Source organism: Lolium perenne, chromosome 3 (genome assembly GCF_019359855.2).
Source record: "Lolium perenne isolate Kyuss_39 chromosome 3, Kyuss_2.0, whole genome shotgun sequence".
Taxonomy (NCBI): Eukaryota; Viridiplantae; Streptophyta; class Magnoliopsida; order Poales; family Poaceae; genus Lolium; species Lolium perenne.
This window is the reverse complement of record NC_067246.2, coordinates 79,491,932-79,502,951: the sequence shown is the minus strand read 5'-3', so window position 1 is coordinate 79,502,951 and position 11,020 is coordinate 79,491,932. Positions and strand designations below refer to the sequence as shown.

The window sequence follows — 11,020 nt, the reverse complement described above, 5'->3', positions numbered from 1 at the left end:
CGGAATGAGATCCGGTGCCCCGACTGAGGCAGGGCACGGATGAACAGTACCGTGCCCTGCTGCCTTGGCCGTTGGATCGAAAATGAATAGACCAGATTTTGCACTGTAGCATGCACTGTGGATGTCACTGTAGTAGGTACTGTGGACGATGCACTGTAGCAAATATACTGTAGCATACGCACTGAAGATGCCCCCTGTAGCATGCGCCTGTTCACGTTCATCCAGCCATCGGTTCTAGATCCAACGGGCAGAAAAGGCAGCAGGGCACGGTACTGTTCATCCGTGCCCTGCCTCAGTCGGGGCACCGGATCTCATTCCCCATTTCCCCCCTCCTCAAGATCAAGCCAGCAAAACCTAGCTTTCCTCTTCCCTTTTTCCTCTAGCCGCCGCCGCCCCTTTCTTTTCCCCTCTCCCATGCAAGCAGAGAAAAGGAGAGGTTCAGAAGTTTCAGTAATCCACCGAGACCGCCGGAGAAATCCTTGACCGTGCCGTCGCTTGGCGCCGCCTTTCACCGCGTTGAGCACGGGGATGGAGCCCTCGTGGCCTCTGCTACCTCCTCGTTGAGTTACCAGAGCTAGGAGCGCTCGATTCGCCTGCATCGTCCTCGACTTCACGGAAACAATGCTGTCGCTTCTTCATCGTCTTCGGCCTCGTCTCGCTCTTCATCGCCTTCCGATCTTCCCCGTCCTCGACCACCGGCTCTGTGAGCACCTTCTTTCTCTACTCGTTCGATTCCGTGGGTTTGTTTCATATGCTGCACCATCGAGGCACCGCCGGCGAGCAGGTTTCATGCCGCGTATTTCTCCGTCTTCTTCTGTTAACAGCGGTTCAGAAAAGTTCAGTTCTTCTTGCTCTTTCTTCAGTTAACGCGGCATCACCGGCTCCTCTCCTGCGCGCGCCGGCACCGGCCATGTCGTGTTTGCTGACCGCCTCCTGGAATCCTGGCCGACGACCCCGGCGTGCGTCCGGCTCGATCCAATTAACCCGATGCCACTTTCCATCTTCGTCATCTGCATTCGTCAGGTTCAGAATACAACCTCGCTCTATGTTCTTTTTCTACCTCCGCGTATGTATCTTGGCATCATACGTGCAGCAACACCCTGGCTCTATTCCTTGTATCAAATAGTGAGATGAGATTCTGGGATCAATTCCCGTCTGAGCCAAAATGACCATACTTTCGCTGTATGTTTCTCTGTACAGCTGAAGTCTTCTTCGTCAGTTCGTGTTCCTCCGCGCCTTGTGCAAGCCTAGTCTGCGTCTTGGATGGGTTAAAAATTCCCAAATTTCCAGATGGTTTGTTCCTTGTCCTGTAACATGCAATTGTTTATCTTGCATCGCCGTCGTGCTACACACAAGTCGCTGCATCACTCTTTGAATGTTTGTTCATTTCTTCCAGCTAGCACATCATGCAAATCTTCAATCCATCCAGCAGCCTGCTAGGTTGCTTGTTTAGCTAGCTAGGCACGGCATCAATCATTCCAGCAGCCTGCTTGTTTGCTTGACTAACTAAATAATCTATGTTGTTTACTAAAAAGGTTTTGCACTTTATTTTATACAAATTTAAATGAGAATGTTTTATATATAAAAATTTATTAGAAAAATGCAAGGAATATTAATATGTCATCCATATAATTGTTTGTATCTTGCATCATGTCGTGTCGTGTTAGTTTGCATCACACCTAATAACTAATATGGGGAGTAATTGGAATTGCCGTATACGGTTTCCCACCCCATTTAATATGTGTAGCTCACCTTATGCCATGCTTGCCATGCTAATAACAATTTAAACTTGTCGGTACAAAAACAACATGAACCTAATAATTCTATGTCGGGATTCCGATCCCGCTTAATATGGATAAGTTGCATTACATCATCATTGCTATCCCATGCATACCATATCATGATCATGCCGATTCTTTTGCCGTAGTAGTAAGTTGTGCATCCGTTGTTTGTTGTAGCGTTTTGCTTCTTCCCGGATAGGATCGCGAAGTGGTGCGGTGAGATACGACAAGTTCTCCGGATGTTCCTCGACAAGCTTTAACAGGAAAGCATTTCCCCTATACTCCTGCCCCTGCAGAAGTCGCTCACCTATTTTATTTTTTGCCTTCTCCCTCATGCTATCCTTAAGTTGGGTTCTTGTCACGTGTCCATTCCACTTGTTACCTCAAGCAGCCCATATTGCCACCACCAACCACCAACCTCCTACAGCTGTTGTTTGGTTTCGGGTCTGCCTTGCGAGTCGTAGTGCATGCTAGTGCTTTTATATCTCGTTACCGTTAATGTTATCTTATCGGGTTATCTATTGGGGAATCATGACACATGGTTTATGGATATATCTGTTGAGGGTATCATGGTTACTTTAATTGTTAAGCGGAGACATCGGTGGGTCAGTTGTTCGTTTTATGGCGGCTCACTTGTGTTTCTTTAAAGCTTAGGACCCCGAGTTCCTGTTATCTGTTCTGAGACTGAGCGCTCTAACCACACGTGGGTACGCCTATGGGTCTCCCCTCGACCACTGCCGGAATCTACAGCTTTGTCCAGCGGCCACAACTAGATTGTAACGTTTCCTTTTTGATGCGTGCGTGCAAGCTTGTTTCCTTCTGTTACTTTTGGGGAAGCCTTATGCCTTGTATCCCCTTGTTCTTGTACGCACGTATAGGTGGGATACGATGTTAAGCGGTATCCGAAAGAGTGAGGTCATTGGTCATCTCCCCAGAGTGAGCTCTGATCCAATGTGCATCTCCTAGGAACTGACTTAGCCGTAGACTCAAACAGCTAAGTCCGCTTCGGAGATACGGCCGGACTTCGATTCGGGTTCAACTTGGTTAGGTGGCTTCCTGGACATTGTTGTCGTGAAGGAGAGTGCGAGTCGTGATATCCACCTGTCATAAGTGGGTCGATCGTGCGTGTGGGCACATTTGGGCACCCCTGCAGGGTTACATCTTATCGATAAACCGTGTCCGCGGTTATGGACGACTTGGAGCTGTATGACTCGACCATAGACAACTTACACCCGTTGTTTCAATACTAATAACTTGCGTAGTAAGTTAGCACAACTTCAATAAATCCTGGGTAAAACTTGACAACCGTGTGAGTGCCTTTGTAAGTACTTCCTTGCGAGGGGGGAACGCATCGGCTGTGTTATGTTTGCAGAGTATAGAACTGTTAGTTATGCGCTCTCTCACCTTCTCTGATAGACGACTATTGTAGAGTGTCTCTATAGGTTTTTAGTGCTTGCGCGCTGCCGCTTAACCCCACCATATTGCCTATGACGTTCCTCTTGCGTCCTCTAAGTCCCCTGCGTGCCTCAAGTACAAAGGACGACTGGTTGACGAATGCTTATACGTCTTGAAGTCTTGTTAAGTACGAACCCGTACTTATTGCTGCTTCTACGGGATATAACCGGGCAGGTATGAAGATATGTTCGATGAAGACGACGCTAGCAAGGTTACCCTTCCGGCTTGGCCTGGGCAGGGTTATGGACGCCACTGATTATCTTCAGGACTCTTAGTCCAATTTGTATCTTGTCCGTACTCGGACGCATTCGATCTTCTGTATGATTTGGATCTTTGTATTGTATATTTGTATCTTGCCTCGTTGGAGTCGTTGTTGTAATATATCTGTTCTTGTGGGCTCTATTGTAATCATGTTGTAATGTTACCGCTCGTGATTGATTCCACCCGCATCGCGTGCATGCTTCGGCGTGTACGAGGCGCTTGGTGGTGCGTCTCCTAAAATCGATATTGTGCGGATTTTGGCGGATTCGCTGGGATCCTCATGGTACCGGTTTTGGGGCGTCACAAGTTGGTATCAGAGCATCAGGTTGACGGTACCCCACTAGTCCAGCCTTTTGGATAACCTTGCCAACGGTCGTTGAGTTTTAAGAGTCCAAAACTATTTTCAAAATTCGTTGGATAGATCTGCTTAGCTCTGCATTTTTCTTCTTACCTCTATTCTTTCTCCTCTCATCTTTGCGAGTTTTGAGTCTTCTCTCTTATCTGAGTTTTCTGAGTCTTAGGATCCTACGTGGGTTGGACGATCTTTGCCTTAACTTAGTAGGTTCGATCGTTGAAGAATTCGGCCGCAACTACATCATCATCAACGGAGCAACAACCTTTGTTAGTGGTGTCGACCGATCAACATGGAGCAACAATTCTTGTTAGTGGTGTCGAGAAGATCAACACTTCGCCAGAAGAAGGTTTCATGCCGAGGTCGGGTGTTTGTCAACATGGTACAAGAAGATCCGATAGTTTAACCAACTCCCCCTTAGGTTGACGTGGAATCTCGGGGCGAGATTCCTTGTTAGTGGTGTCGATTGTAGCGACCCAGGAAAATACACCTATTAGATTTTTGCTTGTGCATCATATTGCATTCATGCATCTCATCATGTCACTTTTGGTTCCTATTAAAATTGCATTTGGTTTAATTTTCCTTTGTTTATGTTGGTTTTCCTCTCTCTCTTATTCTATCTCCATCTCACTTGAGATGTTCCAACCTTCAAGCCTACCTATTCTTTTCCTTCTACTTGACCACTTTACAAAGAGGTCATGGCAAAACTTCTAGTAACTAAGGTTAATATTAAACCCCCTCTCTTTAATCTCTTACTTTGCAATTGATCAACTTGAGAATGTTTTTGGAACATTGAAAATGTTTTGTCTTGGTTCCAAATAATGATAATTATGTTGAAAGTATTTCTATCACTTCCCTGTACCTTTGTTTCAAACTCAAACTTGTTTTCCAATGGGTTAAAAAAAATCTGAGAAAGAAAAGGAATAATAATAAATCAGCCCAAGCTCTCTTTTCTCTTCCCTGGAGAAAGCCCAGCTGGCCTTGTTTCATTCTGTGAACGAGAGGGAGTACTCTGCTCTTGTCTGTCACTTTCCGTCAGTTCATCGACGCCGTGATCCTTTTCCCGTCCTTCCTTCACGGTCACCTGATCCCTCCATTTCCCCCCTCCTCAAGATCAAGCCAGCAAAACCTAGCTTTCCTCTTCCCTTTTTCCTCTAGCCGCCGCCGCCCCTTTCTTTTCCCCTCTCCCATGCAAGCAGAGAAAAGGAGAGGTTCAGAAGTTTCAGTAATCCACCGAGACCGCCGGAGAAATCCTTGACCGTGCCGTCGCTTGGCGCCGCCTTTCACCGCGTTGAGCACGGGGATGGAGCCCTCGTGGCCTCTGCTACCTCCTCGTTGAGCTACCAGAGCTAGGAGCGCTCGATTCGCCTGCATCGTCCTCGACTTCACGGAAACAATGCTGTCGCTTCTTCATCGTCTTCGGCCTCGTCTCGCTCTTCATCGCCTTCCGATCTTCCCCGTCCTCGACCACCGGCTCTGTGAGCACCTTCTTTCTCTACTCGTTCGATTCCGTGGGTTTGTTTCATATGCTGCACCATCGAGGCACCGCCGGCGAGCAGGTTTCATGCCGCGTATTTCTCCGTCTTCTTCTGTTAACAGCGGTTCAGAAAAGTTCAGTTCTTCTTGCTCTTTCTTCAGTTAACGCGGCATCACCGGCTCCTCTCCTGCGCGCGCCGGCACCGGCCATGTCGTGTTTGCTGACCGCCTCCTGGAATCCTGGCCGACGACCCTGGCGTGCGTCCGGCTCGATCCAATTAACCCGATGCCACTTTCCATCTTCGTCATCTGCATTCGTCAGGTTCAGAATACAACCTCGCTCTATGTTCTTTTTCTACCTCCGCGTATGTATCTTGGCATCATACGTGCAGCAACACCCTGGCTCTATTCCTTGTATCAAATAGTGAGATGAGATTCTGGGATCAATTCCCGTCTGAGCCAAAATGACCATACTTTCGCTGTATGTTTCTCTGTACAGCTGAAGTCTTCTTCGTCAGTTCGTGTTCCTCCGCGCCTTGTGCAAGCCTAGTCTGCGTCTTGGATGGGTTAAAAATTCCCAAATTTCCATATGGTTTGTTCCTTGTCCTGTAACATGCAATTGTTTATCTTGCATCGCCGTCGTGCTACACACAAGTCGCTGCATCACTCTTTGAATGTTTGTTCATTTCTTCCAGCTAGCACATCATGCAAATCTTCAATCCATCCAGCAGCCTGCTAGGTTGCTTGTTTAGCTAGCTAGGCACGGCATCAATCATTCCAGCAGCCTGCTTGTTTGCTTGACTAACTAAATAATCTATGTTGTTTACTAAAAAGGTTTTGCACTTTATTTTATACAAATTTAAATGAGAATGTTTTATATATAAAAATTTATTAGAAAAATGCAAGGAATATTAATATGTCATCCATATAATTGTTTGTATCTTGCATCATGTCGTGTCGTGTTAGTTTGCATCACACCTAATAACTAATATGGGGAGTAATTGGAATTGCCGTATACGGTTTCCCACCCCATTTAATATGTGTAGCTCACCTTATGCCATGCTTGCCATGCTAATAACAATTTAAACTTGTCGGTACAAAAACAACATGAACCTAATAATTCTATGTCGGGATTCCGATCCCGCTTAATATGGATAAGTTGCATTACATCATCATTGCTATCCCATGCATACCATATCATGATCATGCCGATTCTTTTGCCGTAGTAGTAAGTTGTGCATCCGTTGTTTGTTGTAGCGTTTTGCTTCTTCCCGGATAGGATCGCGAAGTGGTGCGGTGAGATACGACAAGTTCTCCGGATGTTCCTCGGCAAGCTTTAACAGGAAAGCATTTCCCCTATACTCCTGCCCCTGCAGAAGTCGCTCACCTATTTTATTTTTTGCCTTCTCCCTCATGCTATCCTTAAGTTGCGTTCTTGTCACGTGTCCATTCCACTTGTTACCTCAAGCAGCCCATATTGCCACCACCAACCACCAACCTCCTACAGCTGTTGTTTGGTTTCGGGTCTGCCTTGCGAGTCGTAGTGCATGCTAGTGCTTTTATATCTCGTTACCGTTAATGTTATCTTATCGGGTTATCTATTGGGGAATCATGACACATGGTTTATGGATATATCTGTTGAGGGTATCATGGTTACCTTAATTGTTAAGCGGAGACATCGGTGGGTCAGTTGTTCGTTTTATGGCGGCTCACTTGTGTTTCTTTAAAGCTTAGGACCCCGAGTTCTTGTTATCTGTTCCGAGACTGAGCGCTCTAACCACACGTGGGTACGCCTATGGGTCTCCCCTCGACCACTACCGGAATCTACAGCTTTGTCCAGCGGCCACAACTAGATTGTAACGTTTCCTTTTTGATGCGTGCGTGCAAGCTTGTTTCCTTCTGTTACTTTTGGGGAAGCCTTATGCCTTGTATCCCCTTGTTCTTGTACGCACGTATAGGTGGGATACGATGTTAAGCGGTATCCGAAAGAGTGAGGTCATTGGTCATCTCCCCAGAGTGAGCTCTGATCCAATGTGCATCTCCTAGGAACTGACTTAGCCGTAGACTCAAACAGCTAAGTCCGCTTCGGAGATACGGCCGGACTTCGATTCGGGTTCAACTTGATTAGGTGGCTTCCTGGACATTGTTGTCGTGAAGGAGAGTGCGAGTCGTGATATCCACCTGTCATAAGTGGGTCGATCGTGCGTGTGGGCACATTTGGGCACCCCTGCAGGGTTACATCTTATCGATAAGCCGTGTCCGCGGTTATGGACGACTTGGAGCTGTATGACTCGACCATAGACAACTTACACCCGTTGTTTTAATACTAATAACTTGCGTAGTAAGTTAGCACAACTTCAATAAAACCTGGGTAAAACTTGACAACCGTGTGAGTGCCTTTGTAAGTACTTCCTTGCGAGGGGGGAACGCATCGGCTGTGTTATGTTTGCAGAGTATAGAACTGTTAGTTATGCGCTCTCTCACCTTCTCTGATAGACGACTATTGTAGAGTGTCTCTATAGGTTTTTAGTGCTTGCGCGCTGCCGCTTAACCCCACCATATTGCCTATGACGTTCCTCTTGCGTCCTCTAAGTCCCCTGCGTGCCTCAAGTACAAAGGACGACTGGTTGACGAATGCTTATACGTCTTGAAGTCTTGTTAAGTACGAACCCGTACTTATTGCTGCTTCTACGGGATATAACCGGGCAGGTATGAAGATATGTTCGATGAAGACGACGTTAGCGAGGTTACCCTTCTGGTTTGTCCTGGGCAGGGTTATGGACGTCACTGGTTATCTTCAGGACTCTTAGTCCAAATTTGTATCTTGTCCGTACTCGGATGTATTTGATCTTCTGTATGATTTGGATCTTTGTATGTATCTATTTGTATCTTGACTCGTTGGAGTCGTTATTGTAATATATGTTTCTTGTGGGCTCTATTGTAATCATGTTGTAATGTTACCGCTCGTGATTGATTCCACCCGCATCGCGTGCATGCTTCGGCGTGTACGAGGCGCTTGGTGGTGCGTCTCCTAAAATCGATATTGTGCGGATTTTGGCGGATTCACTGGGATCCTCATGGTACCGGTTTCGGGGCGTCACACACCATCACCTCCTAAAGCTATTGTTTGGTTTCGGGTCTGCCTTGCGAGTCGTAGTGCATGCTAGTGCTATTTATATCGTGTTACCGTTATCGCTATCTTATCGGGTTATCTGTTGGGAGTTCATGACACATGGTTTATGGATATATCTGTTGAGGGTATCATGGTTACTTGTTAATAGTTGTTAGCGGAGGCATCGGTGGGTCAGCTGGTCGTTTTGTGATGGCTCACTTGTGTTTTCTTGATAAATTAGGATCCCGAGTTCTTGTTATCTGTTCCGAGACTGAGCGCTCTAACCACACGTGGGTATGTTTCTGGGTCTCCCCTCGACCACTGTCGTAATCTACAACTTTGTCCAGTGGCCACAACTAGTTTGCAATGTTTTACCATTTGTTGTTGCGTGCATGCCAGCATGTTACTTATTTACTTTGGGAAGCCCTTGGGTGCCTTGTATCCCTTGTTTCTGGTATGCACGTATAGGTCGTGGAGCCTCTGCGAAGTGGTTTATCGCCCCAGCGTGTGTTTAAACCACCTAGCACGTTGACACACATAGCTAAGTCCGCTTCGGAGATACGGCCGGACTTCGATACGGGTTCAACTTGGTTAGGTGGCTTCCTGGACATTGTTGTCGTGAAGGAGAGTGCGAGTCGTGATATTCACCTGTCGCAAGTGGGTTGATCGTGCGTGTGGGCACATTTGGGCACCCCTGCAGGGTTAAATCTTATCGATAAGCCGCGTCCACGGTTATGGACGACTTGGAGCTGTATGACTCGACCATAGACAACTTACACTTGTTGTTTCAATCATAATAACTTGCGTAGTAAGTTAGCACAACTCTAATAATAAATGGTTAAAACTTGACCACCGTGTGAGTGCCTTTGTAAGTACTTCTTGGCAAAGGGGGAACGCATCGGCTGTGTTATGTTTGCAGAGTATTGAACTGTTAGTTTATGCGCTCTCTCACCTTCTCTGATAGACGACTATTGTAGAGTGTCTCTATAGGTTTTTAGTGCTTGCGGGCTGCCGCTTAACCCCACCATATTGCCTATGACGTTCCTCTTGCGTCCTCTAAGTCCCCTGCGTGCCTCAAGTACAAAGGATGACTGGTTGACTAATGCTTATACATCTTGAAGTCTTGTTAAGTACGAACCCGTACTTATTGCTGCTTCTACGGGATATAACCGGGCAGGTATGAAGATATGTTCGATGAAGACGACGTTAGCGAGGTTACCCTTCTGGTTTGTCCTGGGCAGGGTTATGGACGTCACTGGTTATCTTCAGGACTCTTAGTCCAAATTTGTATCTTGTCCGTACTCGGATGTATTTGATCTTCTGTATGATTTGGATCTTTGTATGTATCTATTTGTATCTTGACTCGTTGGAGTCGTTGTTGTAATATATGTTTCTTGTGGGCTCTATTGTAATCCTGTTGTAATGTTACCGCTCGTGATTGATTCCACCCGCATCGCGTGCATGCTTCGGCGTGTACGAGGCGCTTGGTGGTGCGTCTCCTAAAATCGAGATCATGTGGATTTCGGCGGGTTCGCTGGGATCCTCATGGTACCGGTTTTGGGGCGTCACACCAATACTCCATGTCATGAAACACCAAGCTAAATCCTCATCGCCACCAAGAATCGAATCGCCATTACTAATATGATTATGTATGAGAATGAATGTTTATGTGCACCTAATGTTGTTATCTAATTTAAGGGACTAGGTAACATGATCTCAAGAACTCATAGACAGGAATTTGTTGGCTAGTGAATCGGTGACCCCCGAGTGACACGGCCGATATCAAAGAGGATCTAGCAATACTCGAGGAATCACAAGGAACCACCAAGCTTAGAGCGTTGATCTAGTTTAACCACCTTAATAGATGCGCTGACCATGGCTTTGGTAATAGGCAGAAGGATCATTGGAGAAAGATGAAATCTACCAAGAAGAGTCTTTTTCTCTTTTGGGTTGCTTGCCTTCTCAGATATAAATAGGAAGAATCATATTCGCTTATCACATTTATTCATTAGGCACATTCACTATCACCATGAACTGAACCCCCCGCATCTACCTTTCCATCTGCAGAAACCCGTTTACTTCTTAGTAGATGTTTACTTTTATGCAATTTACTTTATTGTACTGTCAACATTTCAAATTCCCTTATTCATATTTACCATTTTCCATTTCAATCCTTCCAGTAGATTCACCTAAGACTTGTGACACCTTGGGTGCGACAGAAACACCACAGATAAACATCCTCGTACGCTCCTCGTTGGGACACGATATAAAAACCGGAAATAATACTTCTGCGAAAAACATGCACGAATGACCCTGTGTTCTTGTAGGCCATCATCAAGCTTGGGGGAGACTTAATGATCGCATCCATAAGAATATGTGTCATGATATTTCTGATAGTCTTATATTGGTAGACTTCTATGTGAGGCTACCCCAGCATCATAGGGACTTTCTGGATAATTCATCTGAAGGGACTTTCACTAACATAACTCAACAAGAAGCAAGCAATTTATTCCATACTATTGCTAATAATACTGCTGCATGGGATCTTCATAAAGGTAACCAACCTCGTTTTGAATATGAATA

At 46.0% G+C, this 11,020-nt stretch overlaps 1 long non-coding RNA gene across 4 annotated transcripts; it reads left to right on the top strand.

The window, feature by feature from the left end:
* The first annotated feature begins 322 nt into the window (after positions 1-322).
* LOC127341813 (uncharacterized) lies at positions 323-9,843 on the top strand. 4 transcript variants are annotated; one of them, XR_011755018.1, is made up of 5 exons: positions 323-703; positions 864-1,023; positions 1,201-1,293; positions 1,959-5,917; positions 6,583-9,843. It is a non-coding gene; the product is annotated as an uncharacterized lncRNA (long non-coding RNA). The 4 variants fall into 4 exon arrangements; XR_011755017.1 differs by having other exon boundaries at positions 323-1,023; positions 1,959-5,327; positions 5,488-5,917; XR_007875925.2 differs by having other exon boundaries at positions 323-1,023; positions 1,959-5,647; positions 5,825-5,917.
* Positions 9,844-11,020: the final 1,177 nt, after the last annotated feature.